Source organism: Arvicola amphibius, chromosome 12, assembly GCF_903992535.2.
Source record: "Arvicola amphibius chromosome 12, mArvAmp1.2, whole genome shotgun sequence".
NCBI lineage: Eukaryota > Metazoa > Chordata > Mammalia > Rodentia > Cricetidae > Arvicola > Arvicola amphibius.
The window spans coordinates 164,777,401-164,789,257 of NC_052058.2; the positions used below are offsets into that span (position 1 = coordinate 164,777,401).

At 52.0% G+C, this 11,857-nt stretch overlaps 1 long non-coding RNA gene across 1 annotated transcript; it reads right to left on the reverse strand.

The window, feature by feature from the left end:
* Positions 1-742: 742 nt before the first annotated feature.
* On the reverse strand, positions 743-9,071 carry LOC119802798. Its single transcript, XR_005283505.1, has 2 exons — positions 3,144-9,071; positions 743-2,744 (listed from the first exon to the last, which is right to left on the reverse strand). It is a non-coding gene; the product is annotated as an uncharacterized LOC119802798 (long non-coding RNA).
* Between the last annotated feature and the right edge of the window lie 2,786 nt (positions 9,072-11,857).

Sequence of the window (11,857 nt, forward strand, 5' to 3'; positions counted from 1 at the left end):
AAATATTCCTAACAGGGACACTATAGCTTGTGCGTGTGCTCCAGGGCATTGTAGAATCCCGCGGACAGTGAAAGAATTTCCTCAGAAGCAGCGTCCTGGGATCAGTTTGATAAGAGGGAGTTCAGCCCACATCAGGCAGGGAGGAAGTTTTCTGCTTAGCCAGGGCACCTGGGTTGATAGAACCAAATACTCTGGAGTCTTGGGGAGCAGGAGAGGGGATGCCCTTCCCTGGCTCAGGGCTAGTCCCCTGCACAGTCTTAGCAAACAACTCTGCTCCAGGGGCCCTCCTCGGGTCCTTTTCAGTCTGGCATTTCCGCTCTGAACGCTGACTCCTTAGGTGAGACTCTCTCTTCAAAGACAGGAAACTCTGGCCACTCTCCTTGGAGAGGAGGAGTCCTGGCAGCTTTTGAATTTCCACGATAGTCCTCACCACTCAAGGAGTGTCTGAGGATGGTAGGAGAGAGACATGCCGTCCAGATGTGGGCATCAGAGCTGCAAATTATCAGTAGACATCTCTACTGACCAAGGGCAGAAGCCTTCCCTGCACTTGCCCTGGGGCGGGGTTCAGTCTGAGCTTCTCAGCAATCCAATGGCTCATGCCTGATGGGCCTCTGCCCAAGCCAGGAGGGCTAGTCAAGGCACCATACCACACCACTGCTGAAGTGGACATTGTTAGGAATGTTTCCTAACGCGAGTCCCTGCCGACGCAAAATTCCCAATCAAGCCAAATCAAAACAAGCCAAAGCAAGAAATATCCAGGTTTAATGGGAATTCTGCGCTCTCGGGTGGCCCCGAGGGAGAACCAGGAAGACGCGGGAACGGAACCACCGAGAGGAAGGAAAAGGGACCACGTGTTCCTCTTTTGGGAGCTCATTTAAATACGCTGGGGAAAAAGTGGTCCTGATCCCACCCCCAGGGAGGGGTCAGGACCTGGCTTGCTGGGATTTGGAGTCCAGACCAGGCCTAGGGGCTGGGATAGATGCGAGGGGCTGGGGCCTACGCTCCCAACTTGACAGACTTACAGGGTGTTAGTGGGTGGAGGGGAGGTCAGGTTCACGCCCTTCTGTCCCTCCTGACTCCTGGTGTGAGCATTCCCCACCCCCAACCCCCAGCCTCACAGTCCTCCTGGTGCTCACTCTGAGGCACCTGTGGATGAAGTCACATGTATGGATTGACACGCGCGCACAGGCCAGCAAGCAGTGTTTGGGTACAAGGGAAAAGGGGTGGACCAAAGAGGAATCTAAAAGACCCTTGTTCAAAGCCTGGCTGTCTCTCATTATTATAGGCAGACTGTGACCCCTTCCCCACCCCCCAGTCTCTCCTAAAGGCCCTAGAGAATTTTGGAACGTGACTATCTGGGGAGAGGTACCAGTGACAATCAGTTGAACGGGCTGGGCCTTGATTCTGTGTTACTGGTGTCCTCCTAGGGCGAGCATGTGGATCTACGTGTTGAAAGCCATGTAACTATAAAGGTGGCGTCTACATGTCATGAAGTGAGGGCTCGAGAAACCAAGCCAGCTGAGTCCTGGACACCTGGCCCTCCAGGACATTAAGGTAACACAATTCTGTTGTTCAAGCCTTCAGGTACACAGGGACGGGAAGGCACTTACAAGCCAGAACGCCTACGTGGCAACTCCTTCCACTCTGCATTGGCAGAGGAGGCCAGAAAATGCCTAAGAAGAGGCCTGGTGCATAGTAGGGCCTCGGCGAAAGTTCCTTGTTTATGTCCCAAGAACAGGAACAGCAGCTGGGGAGAAGAGACCTGAAATACTGCAGAGTCATTCTGTATCAGCATGAATCCATGATTCCCTATCCTTGACTCCACCCTCATCTAATGCCCTGATTGGCAGCTAACCCTGCCCTCAGCCCAGCCCTGGCCTTGGACCTGGGCTTCCAGCCAGGTCAGTTGGGTGCTGGGTGCATAACTGCCTTCACCTATGCCCAAGTTCAGAGCAAACCTATCATGGTTCATAGGCCGTCTTGGCATAGGGCACAGTTGTCATGGAGGGGTAGAGAGGACTCCTGGTGTGAGCATGCCCACCCCCAAGCTTCAGGAGGGGCTAGTGTGCACCCCACTCAGCAATCTTGACTGGGATCAGCACCTCGCTACACAGACACACCCTGACTCTGTGCACCACCAGACAGACTGCTTACAAGTCGCTTCAAGTCTTAGGGAGGCTATGGGGTAGGGAGACAGTGGGATCCAAGAGTCAAGTACTAGCTGGGCTAGTGTGGGCTGTGTGACGTTGGGCCCTCCTTCAGAGGAGACTAGTCATGCTCAGACGGACAGAGGCTTCTGTACTGGGAAGGTCATCTCCACCCATGGGGCTCCCAAGGCCCTCCATAATGGTATCTATTGTGATCGGCTCACAGCTGACTCCTCAGAACGGTTGCTGAGTCAAATTCCTGGAGAGCCAGGAAGTGTGCTGTGGGTAGGGGCTGTCTGGCACATCCAGGGACCAGAGCTTCCTGCTCACAGCGTTCCCCGTGCAGCTCTGAGCAGCCTGAGAGGATGGTGAACAGACCTGAGCCCGCAGCCCTCGGTTCTCCCAACGCTCTTATACTTTCTAGTGTCTGTTACCACCCAAATGTGTCAGGATTTTCATAGTTTCTGTGGTCTCTCCTCCGCTTCCCCTTAGGAGAATGACGACCATGTTGCAGGAACTCTGTTGATCACTGTCCTATCTCCTGCACTCAGAACGTGGTGCTGAGACCGTCCACGACCTGAGTCCTGGAACTCCAACCTAGGGGTGACAAAGAAAATGAAGGAAGGGTAGACACATGAATCCATGCACACATGATTACATGCACACATAGACACACACACACACACACACACACACACACACACAGAAAAACCCTCAGGTAGGGAAGCCGCAGCACCCTGGCAACTCAGCCTGTTATTATAAACACTTTAACAGGGAAGCAGGTTTATAGCATATAAAAAACCAAAACAAGGGGGTGGGGTTTAGGGTGTACAGCTGATTGAGGAGGCTGGCTTGGCTAATGTCGGGGAGCAGTCTCTGTCGGGGAGCGATCTTCAGGCTGCACACATCTTGGTGGGGACGGAAAACTATGGTGGGTGTTTTCAGTACACATTATCAGTATCCACACGCACATCAAAGGGTGGCTTTGCCTCTCACCTGGGACTGAGGTACTGGTCTTTGTCATGGCCCTGACCGTGTCAAACAATACACATGCACACAAGACTTTACTCTTTTCCTGCAGCCTGGCCCACAGTAGGTGTTCAAGCGGTCTTTGGGGGAAGAGGGTAAGGAGGGAGGGAGCCGAAGATCCTTTGTAGTCAACCTTTAACGCATCTGGGACTGTTGCTTTGTGTCGGAGCTCACTTCTGCCTTCTAGAGACTTCTATCTGATGCAAGACAGAGACACAGACACAGTGACTCTTAGAGTGACCTGGTCCCCGAGAAGCACCAGGCTGGGGATGCGAGAGCTGGCAGCAGCTGTTGACTTGCGTGGGAAGTAGAGAACCCTGCTGAGAAACCAAAGAGGAGCAAGAATTAGAGGCACAAGGCAAGGGCAGCTTCTGGGCAGAGGACAGCACTTGCAATGGCACCGTGGGGATGGGGTGGGGTTGTGTGGGGTTACAGGCACATGATACTGTGGGGGGGTTATATGATCCAGGAATGTGCTCGGTTAGGGTCCCGTGTGCACCCTCAGAGGCCTCCTGCTGATTGAGTGAGGGCTGTCCAGAGAGAAACAACTGTTGCCAGGGGTCTGCCCATCCAGAATTTCCCAAGTGAGCTTACTCTCCTGAGCTGGTGTCTCTGTCTCTCAGTCTCTGAGTCTGGGGTATAGGCCCTGTCCAGCCCAGCCAGTGAAGCTTTGGGATCTCGGAGTAGTCACACCTATCCTGAGCCAGGATTCCTCCTCAGACTGGCAGCTGGGGTCATGGGGGCTTTGCCCGGGACCTGGGCAGCAGGAGCAGAGGCAGGGCAGCAGTTGGTAGGATCGTCTTTTTACTCCACGAGACTATGGGACCAAGTCTTTCTGCTGGGCTTGGTTCGGGATCAGGGTGAGGTCCTTTTTCACGGTTTGTCACCGACACTCCTGGTGACCTCAGTAAGTTTTCTGCCTCCCCCAGGTTTGGCTCCTCTCATCCGTGAGACAGTCACAGCTTCCCTTCCCCCAGCTTCAGAGATTCACACTGGGCTCCAGGGGCATAGAAGACTCAGCCCTGTCTAGTGAGGACCAGAACCGCAGACGAATCCACCATCTGTGTCTGCTCCAAACAAAATAATAATGCAGCTACCACTAAGAGCTTCTCGCCCCAGATCTCGTGACCCGACTGAATGCCTTCAATGCTTTTCTCACTGAGTGCGTGTGACAACCCTGCCAGGTGACAGCTCTCACTCCCATTGTGTGGAAGGAGAAGACCGAGGCTTGGGTAATCAGACATTTGTCCAAAATCCACACAGTTGGCACAATGGCTCCTGATTTCAATCAGTCTGGATGGAAGTCACTCACCAACTCCGCTGTCCCTTGTTTGTGCATCCGTTGCTACTGTGGCCAGGTTTGGAGTCTACTGCATTTCAGGTCCACCCCTTAAGTCAGGGGAGAGAGAGCGGGGCTTTCCGTTGGCCACCTGACTGTGGAGGCTGACTTGGGGTCAGAGGCCTCACCCCTCGGGTCTCAAGATCCATTTTCTCTGGAAGATTCTGAGCCTTACCATCAATTTTTGGAAGCACACTCCTCAGAGTGAGGAGACCCCTGCTCAGCACCCTCCGATTGCTCATTTCTGCCAGTTAGCTTGGCAGGGAGCCCAGACCCCAGGCTGCAGCGCTGGCTATTGCTGGATGGGTCGTGTGTTCTTGCAAAGTTCTCTACCCTTTGGGGTTCATTTGCTTGTTTGTTTTTGAGACAAGGTTTCACGAATCTCAGGCTATAAACCTGATGTTTAGATAGCCAAGGATGGCCTTGAATTTGTGATCTTCCTGCCTCCACTTCTGGAATGCTGGGAGGGTAAGGTATACCGCCACGCCTGACTTTATGTGGTGCAGGGGTTAAACCAAGGTTGTGCATGCAAACACTTCACCAGCTGAGCTACACCTTCCGCAAGTCCTCTCTGTGAGATGGCAGGTTCCAGATTTGCAGACATGGGGCTGGAAACACGCTCTCCATGCAACGTATAATATGAAGTAATTGTGGATGAATCAAACCCTGTCTTGGTTGGGTCTGGAAGGCTGGATGTGGTTCCGAATGGTCTCCCCCACCTCTCCCAAGGCCCCCTCCTAGATCTTGCGGCTGCACATACGGCTCCACCCTGTATCGCAGATCATTTAGGCAAGCAGACAGTGATGTAAGCGGGAGGGACCCAGAAGGGCTGAGGTCACTGTGGCTGGCTGCCCAAGCGTGTGTGATGGAGGGTGTCCTTGGATCATTCCCACCCCTAGCCAGCCTCGGCCTTCCATCCTGTAAGACAGTGATAACAATAATAACCACCCTTTAGAGGGTGGTTAAAGGTGAGGATAAAATATGGACCGATGGGAAGCGTGTTCGAAACACACATGGCACCGAGCCTGGGACGTAGTCGGCACGCAGGGAGAATGGTTTGGCAAGATGATGGTGGTGGGAACGGCGAGGAAAGGGGGAAGGATGATGTCAGCCACAATGCCGTCTGACTCCACCCGTGGGCTTATTCCTGGGTGCCTTTCTCTAAGACATCCCACCTTAGTACACACATCCAGAGACACCAAGTAGCTAGGGCTTGCCCTGTAAATTGGAAAGAAGCCAGGTGCTGGCCCTCACGGACAGATCGGTGCCCCGTGGGTGTGTCCTGGGCATGTGGCAGCATCAGCATGAAAGAATTAGCGGAAGTCTTCTCAGGGAAGGCAGGATTGTCGGAAGAGTAGGAGCTGGCTGATAGAGGAGAAAAGGATTTCTCTTTCCCATTGAAAGGCATCCCTGGCAGATGAAATTAGCAAAAGCAAAGGCAGAGAGGTGTGAAATGGCCTGCCGAGCTTGGGAAGCTGAGAGAGGCACAGCACGGTTAGACAGTTGGGAGCAAGTGGCAAACAAGGCTATGAGGGAGGAGGGAAGGGTGTTTGGGGCAGCTCTCACAGAGCCTGGGGTACTAAATCATGCAGGACCTAGCCTGAAGGCCCAGTGGTTTTGTGCTTTACACGATAGACGTTTCAAGCTTCTGCTCCACCCCCAGCACTTTGGTGGTGGTCACCATGGGTGCAGCCCGGACGCCTCTGCATCTCCAGGCTGGATCCTTCCTTCTTCAGTTGCTGGGATTTCCAGAGGCAGAGTTTGAGGTTAATTCCCCTCCCTGCCGTTGTCTCCCCTTCTTGTGTCCGGTAAATGGTTCATAAGAGGTGTGGGGGTCCAGGACTCTTCCCTCAATGTGGGACAATTATGAAAAGTCACTCTAGAGGCCGGGGAGATGGCTCAGTATGGAAAGTCCCTGCTGTGCCAGTCTGAAAACACCTGGGTGTGGACCCCCAGCATTTGTGTAAAATTCAGGCGCAGAGGATGACACGCCACGTGTGATCCCAGTGCCAAGGAGAAGACAGGCGGGTCGGAACTCCCTGTCAGTCAGCTCATTCAAATGAACGAACTCCGTGTCTGGTGAAAGACTTGGTCTCCAGAAATAAAGTAGAAGGTCAGTGTGATGGTTTAGTGGTGAGGTGGGGCTTGCTGCCAAGCCTGACAGCCTGAATTTGATCCCAGGACCCACATGGTGAAGAGGGAGAAGGGACACCCATAAGCTGTCCTCTCATGTCCACACGAGAGACAAGGTGAGAGCTTATGAGCACACACGCATGCATGCACACATGCACACACATGCACACACACACATGCACGCACACATGCACACACACGTGCACGCACGCACACACACACGCACAAATGAAAAACAAACTTAAATGGGGAACAATTGAAGAAGACGCCCAACATTGACCTCTGATCTCCACAAACAACATGTGTATTGCATGGCACACACTCATGCATGCACTCACAGGAACACATGTATCTTAACACAAACACACACACCCCTGTGCACACACAGACATTCCAGCTCCAGACCTTCAGGAGAAGCAGGCAAAGGCCTTTGAGGGGTTTGCTTCGAAGTCCAATCTGTCCCTCGGCCTGGTCCTACTTTATCTGCTCCCCATAGATACCGATTATGAGAGAACTCCCCCAAAGAGCACTCTGCCAGCAAATCTTCCTCTTGGTCTCCCTCCCCAGGAGCCCCACCTGCAGCAACCAGCATGAAGGGTGGGCCATGATGGGGTGATCTCATCAAGGGGTGATGAGGGGCCCTGCTTTTTGAAGGCATCTCTGTCCAGAGTGAGAGAATGAACTGGAAGGACACACTGGAATCTGGCAATCAGAGAAGACATGGCTGTTGCCACTTAGCTGACGTGGGCGTGAGGTGGTGGAGGCGGCAAGAGGGGGGGATCTGAGGGGCTTAGAGAACAGGGAGAGTCTGATGGGGAAAGGACTCGGAACCTTGGAACATCGGGGCAGAGGTGGAGCCATCGCCTGGGACCACAAGAAAGATTTAACAAGAGAGACAGATGGTTCAGTAAGTACATGGGCTACCTGACATCTGGGCGGAGGGGCCCTGGAGGAGTTTCAGAGGCTGTGACCTGGGGGTGCAGAGGTGGGGTAACAGCAACTGGTGGCTCAGAGCACTGGTTCACCCATTGTGTCTGTTAGCAGTCAGAAAGATCAAGTGTCCTGGAGTGTCTTGCTAGGTTGGGTGAAGGGACACTCGCTCTGTGAGTAGCAGCTTCTTACAAAGCAGTGAGCCAGCATCCTTACATGCCAAGGTACTGCAAGCCCCATCCCTCCCTCTGAAATCCTCCCGAGAACCCGCCAGACAGATACTTCAATCCTCGTCACAAAGAGGAAGCCAGGGCTCAGCGAGGCTCCCGCTTTGGCAGGAACCGGGCAACTCCCAACGGCAGAGCTGGAGTTGAATCCAGGCTCATCTGGCACATGCCTGTAATTACAGGAGGGGAGATCGGGACCCAGAATGCTTGGCCCTTTAATCAGAGTCCTTTCTCCTTGCTCAAGTGGCCGCTTCCTGTGGTGGATTCCAGAACTTTTGATCACGGGCCAACTTCTTCCAAGAAACGGAGCTGAGAGTGACCGATTTAAGGGGTTTTGAGGTGGGGCGTGGAATTATTTTAGCAAGAATTTCCAGGCCTGGGAATCCCCCAACTCCTGGTCTAGAGCCCTGACACAGAGGGGAAGATCTCTATAGCAGAGGCAGCAGTAGTCTCTCCAGTGAGGTCACCTCCCCAGCGTCAGGAGCATGGGGCCCTTAAACCTGCCTTGCTTGGGCCCATCACCTCCAGCCTGCGTCCTGTGGGAAAACAGGCTGTCTTGAAGCATCTTTTCCCAAAGTACTTCCGTAGAGCCTGGCTGTTTCTTTGAACTGGGAATGACCGTAGCCTCCCTTCTCCGTGGTTTTGTGTTCTAGGGCTTCCATGACCTGCTGTCCACCATGATCCAAATAACATTAAATAGAAGCAAGTTCTGGTGGAAGGCTCCTGCAATCCCAGCCCCAGGGAGGCAAGGACAGGAGGATGAGGAATTCCAACTGCACAGTGAGACCTTGTCTCAAAAAAAAAAAAAAAAAAAAAAACAACAACAACAAAAAAACCAAAACCAATAGTTTCAAGTGGAAAAATTCCAGAAATGGTTTCTGACCTTCACGTCACACGCAGTTGTGTGTAGCACTGTGCTCTTTCTGTGTCTCTCCCAGGAAGCGAGCCATCCTTTGCACATCATACACCCAGCACATACTGCCTGCCCACTGCTCCTCAAGCAGACACTGTAGTTAAATCCTCCCCGTGGAAGGGTCAGACAAACACCCCAGGGAGTGACAGAAAGCGCAGGGTGTCCGTGGTTTGCTCTTCTCACCCTGGAGTGGCCTCAGCCTTGCCCGCTCATACACAGGTCCAGAGAGAGTCGCAGCAAGCCTTCGCCTCACAGAAATGGACAGAGTGGGGTCCAGAGAGGGCAAGGACCTGCCCCAGGCCACCCAGTGCTCTGGTGTACAGCATGTTCCAGCCTGAGTGTCCCAACCGGCAGCCCAGTGCCCTTCCCTGTCCCAAATCAATGTGAGTTGTGGCGTTGGGCCAGAGGGTTGAAGGAATTTGGAAACTGACTTGAGTTCAAGGTCTGGCTCCACCCTGGGCTTGCCTGGAGATCCTGGCAAGTCGCCAGTCCCTCAGCCTCAATTTCCTCGGCTTTGAAATCAAAATAATGACTCCTTCCTTAGGCAGTGCTTGTGTGAATGTAGAGAGAAGAGCGTTGTGGGAGACACACAGCGGGCCTGAGCAGCTCTAATTAACAATCGTTTTCATTAATACCGACACAATCAACACCCGCTGCGCAAGCTCAGTCCCATCCAGAGCAATGGAAACCGCAGGCACAGCACCCACGGAAGGCTCCGCACATGACGGATGGTCACTAAAGCTTAGCGTCTCTCGCTCTGCGTGCAGTCCCTTCTGCTTCCAAACACCATCCCAGTAGACCAAATTGTGATTGAGAAGGAGGAAAAAGAGTACCGAGCCAGCTTCCAAATCATCTTCTCATGGGAGTTTGAAACAAAGCCGCTTGTGTTTTAAAACCTCTCTGGTCACACCCAAGACTTTTACAGGCCCTGGGGAAGGACCCAGGACCTGAAGGTGATCTCCTCCTCTACTCTCCCTGGCCAACACTGTAGAAGGAAGTTTCTGTCCCACCAGGTCCCACAGCCATTCAGTTCCAAATAAACACATAGAGGTTTTTATTAATTATAAACTATTTGGCCTGTTGTTCAGGCTTATTACTAACTAGCTCTTACAACTTAAATTAACCCTAAATTCTTCTTTAGTCATGTGGCTTGGTACCTTTTCTCAGTGCAGCATGCTCATCCTGCTTCCTCTGCTTCTGGACGATTGTGTCTCTGCCTTTCCTCTTCCCAGAATTCTCCTGTTCTAGTCACCCGGCCTATACTTCCTGCCTGGCTATTGGTCAATCAGCATTTTATTAAACCAATATGAGTGACAAATCTTTACAGTGTACAAGAGCATTATATCACAGCATTCCCCTTTTTCTTTTCAAAACAAGAACTCTGAATCTAATCTCCTTTGTTTAGCTTTTTTTCTAATCATTATCCATAATAACTTACAACCCAATACTCTAAATAAAGGCAAACATCCATAATCCATTTTTGGGGAATGTGGGCATAGTTTTCTAGGCTTCTTCCTGCTGATTGGGGGTGTTGATAATCTTATGGGGACCCAAAGAAAATTTACGATTATGGTCAAGTCCTGACTGGAGTATTCTGTGAGGCTGGATCATCTCAGCCAGCAGTCTTGAGACTGTTTTGGATGCTTTCTGTGCCCTGAGAGGCAATCAAAGCTGCTGTCTCCTGTGTTCCATGACAGAGCAGATGTCAGAGGAGATAGGTGCCATCCAAGCAGCCAAAAAAGAAAAGAAAAATCCATCTGCTGAATTTACCAATTGGCCAACAAACCTTGAGATTACGTGCAGCTTTGGAAACAGGAAACTAGTCTTGCTGATGAAGGGCTCTGCACGGGATTCACCTGGGACTGGGTGACTTCATGGGGAAACAAAGCCCAGATCGCAGGGGCTAAGTCACACACAGTCTTTGGATTTCAGAGTCCTGAGGTATGAGGTGTGTGTGGGCATTATCAGAGGCCTGGCTTTAGTTCCAGCTCAACAGGGCCCCCTCAAGGAGCTGGACCTCCCTCTGGGCCTCAAATCCTTGCTGGGACATGGGATCCTAAGGCTGTACACGTTCCAGGAGAAAACCACAGCAGGGTGTGTCCCTTGTCCCTGTGTCCTCCCCCAGAGTGCTATCCTGCCCCTGCATGAATGCCTCCCCAGCTTCTTACATCCTCCAGGACCTTAAGTTCCTTTCCTGTTTCCTTGCCCATAATTATCCCCGTTCCCTTCCACCCTGACTTAATTACTGCATCAGAGCCCATTTGAGCTCGTTACCTCTGGCTGCTCAGACTTGCTGTGAGGTTAACGATGCCGGCAGTGCCGGGGTTCCAAGAACGGTGGGGCCTCTGGGAGCCCACTGGGAGGCTGAGAGTTCTGCCCTTGTAATACACCTACCCCTGTACTTTGTGTGTCTGACACTGTGGGTGCTTGATGCTCACACAGGTGGGATCGGACTAGGTGGGGTGGGGGTTTAGACTCTTCCTCCTAGCTCAAGTCGGGCTTGTTTTTGTTTAAGTTAGTTAGCTTTTCTTTTCCAATTTTTCATTTCATTAAATTTTTAGTTATGTACCAAACAATGGGTTCTGTCACTACATTTTTATACATGTGTAACATTAGTTATTGTACCAAACAACGGGTTCTAGTAGGACATTCTTACACATATAGCATTGTGCTTGGCTTGTATTCATCCCCTCACGGCCCTTCCTTCCATTCTTCTTCCTCCCATTCCTGCTTTTTTCCCTTCTTCCCAAACTGAACCCCTTTGCTTTCATGTCATGTGTATTTATATTCTGCGTGTAAGAGAAGGTGTAATATTTTATCAGTCTTTCCCCTTACGTTCTCTCGTTCCCCCAACTTTCTCCCTTAGTTCCCCTCCACTACTAGGCTGTCAAAGTCATTTCTTGCACGATATCATCTATCAGTATACCTGTATGTCAGTGTTCATGGTCTCTAGGAGCCCCTGAAGTTCAATGCCCAGGTCCTTCATGACTGGGTCTGCCAGTTGGAAATGTGGGCTCAGCAGATGCCTAGGGAGAGGCCGGCAGCGAAGCCTCCCCATGGGAATGTCAGTATAGAGACAGTCACCTCAGGAAATCTCCTGGCAGAGTACCTCTGCCTCCCTCCAGACCGTAGATGCCCC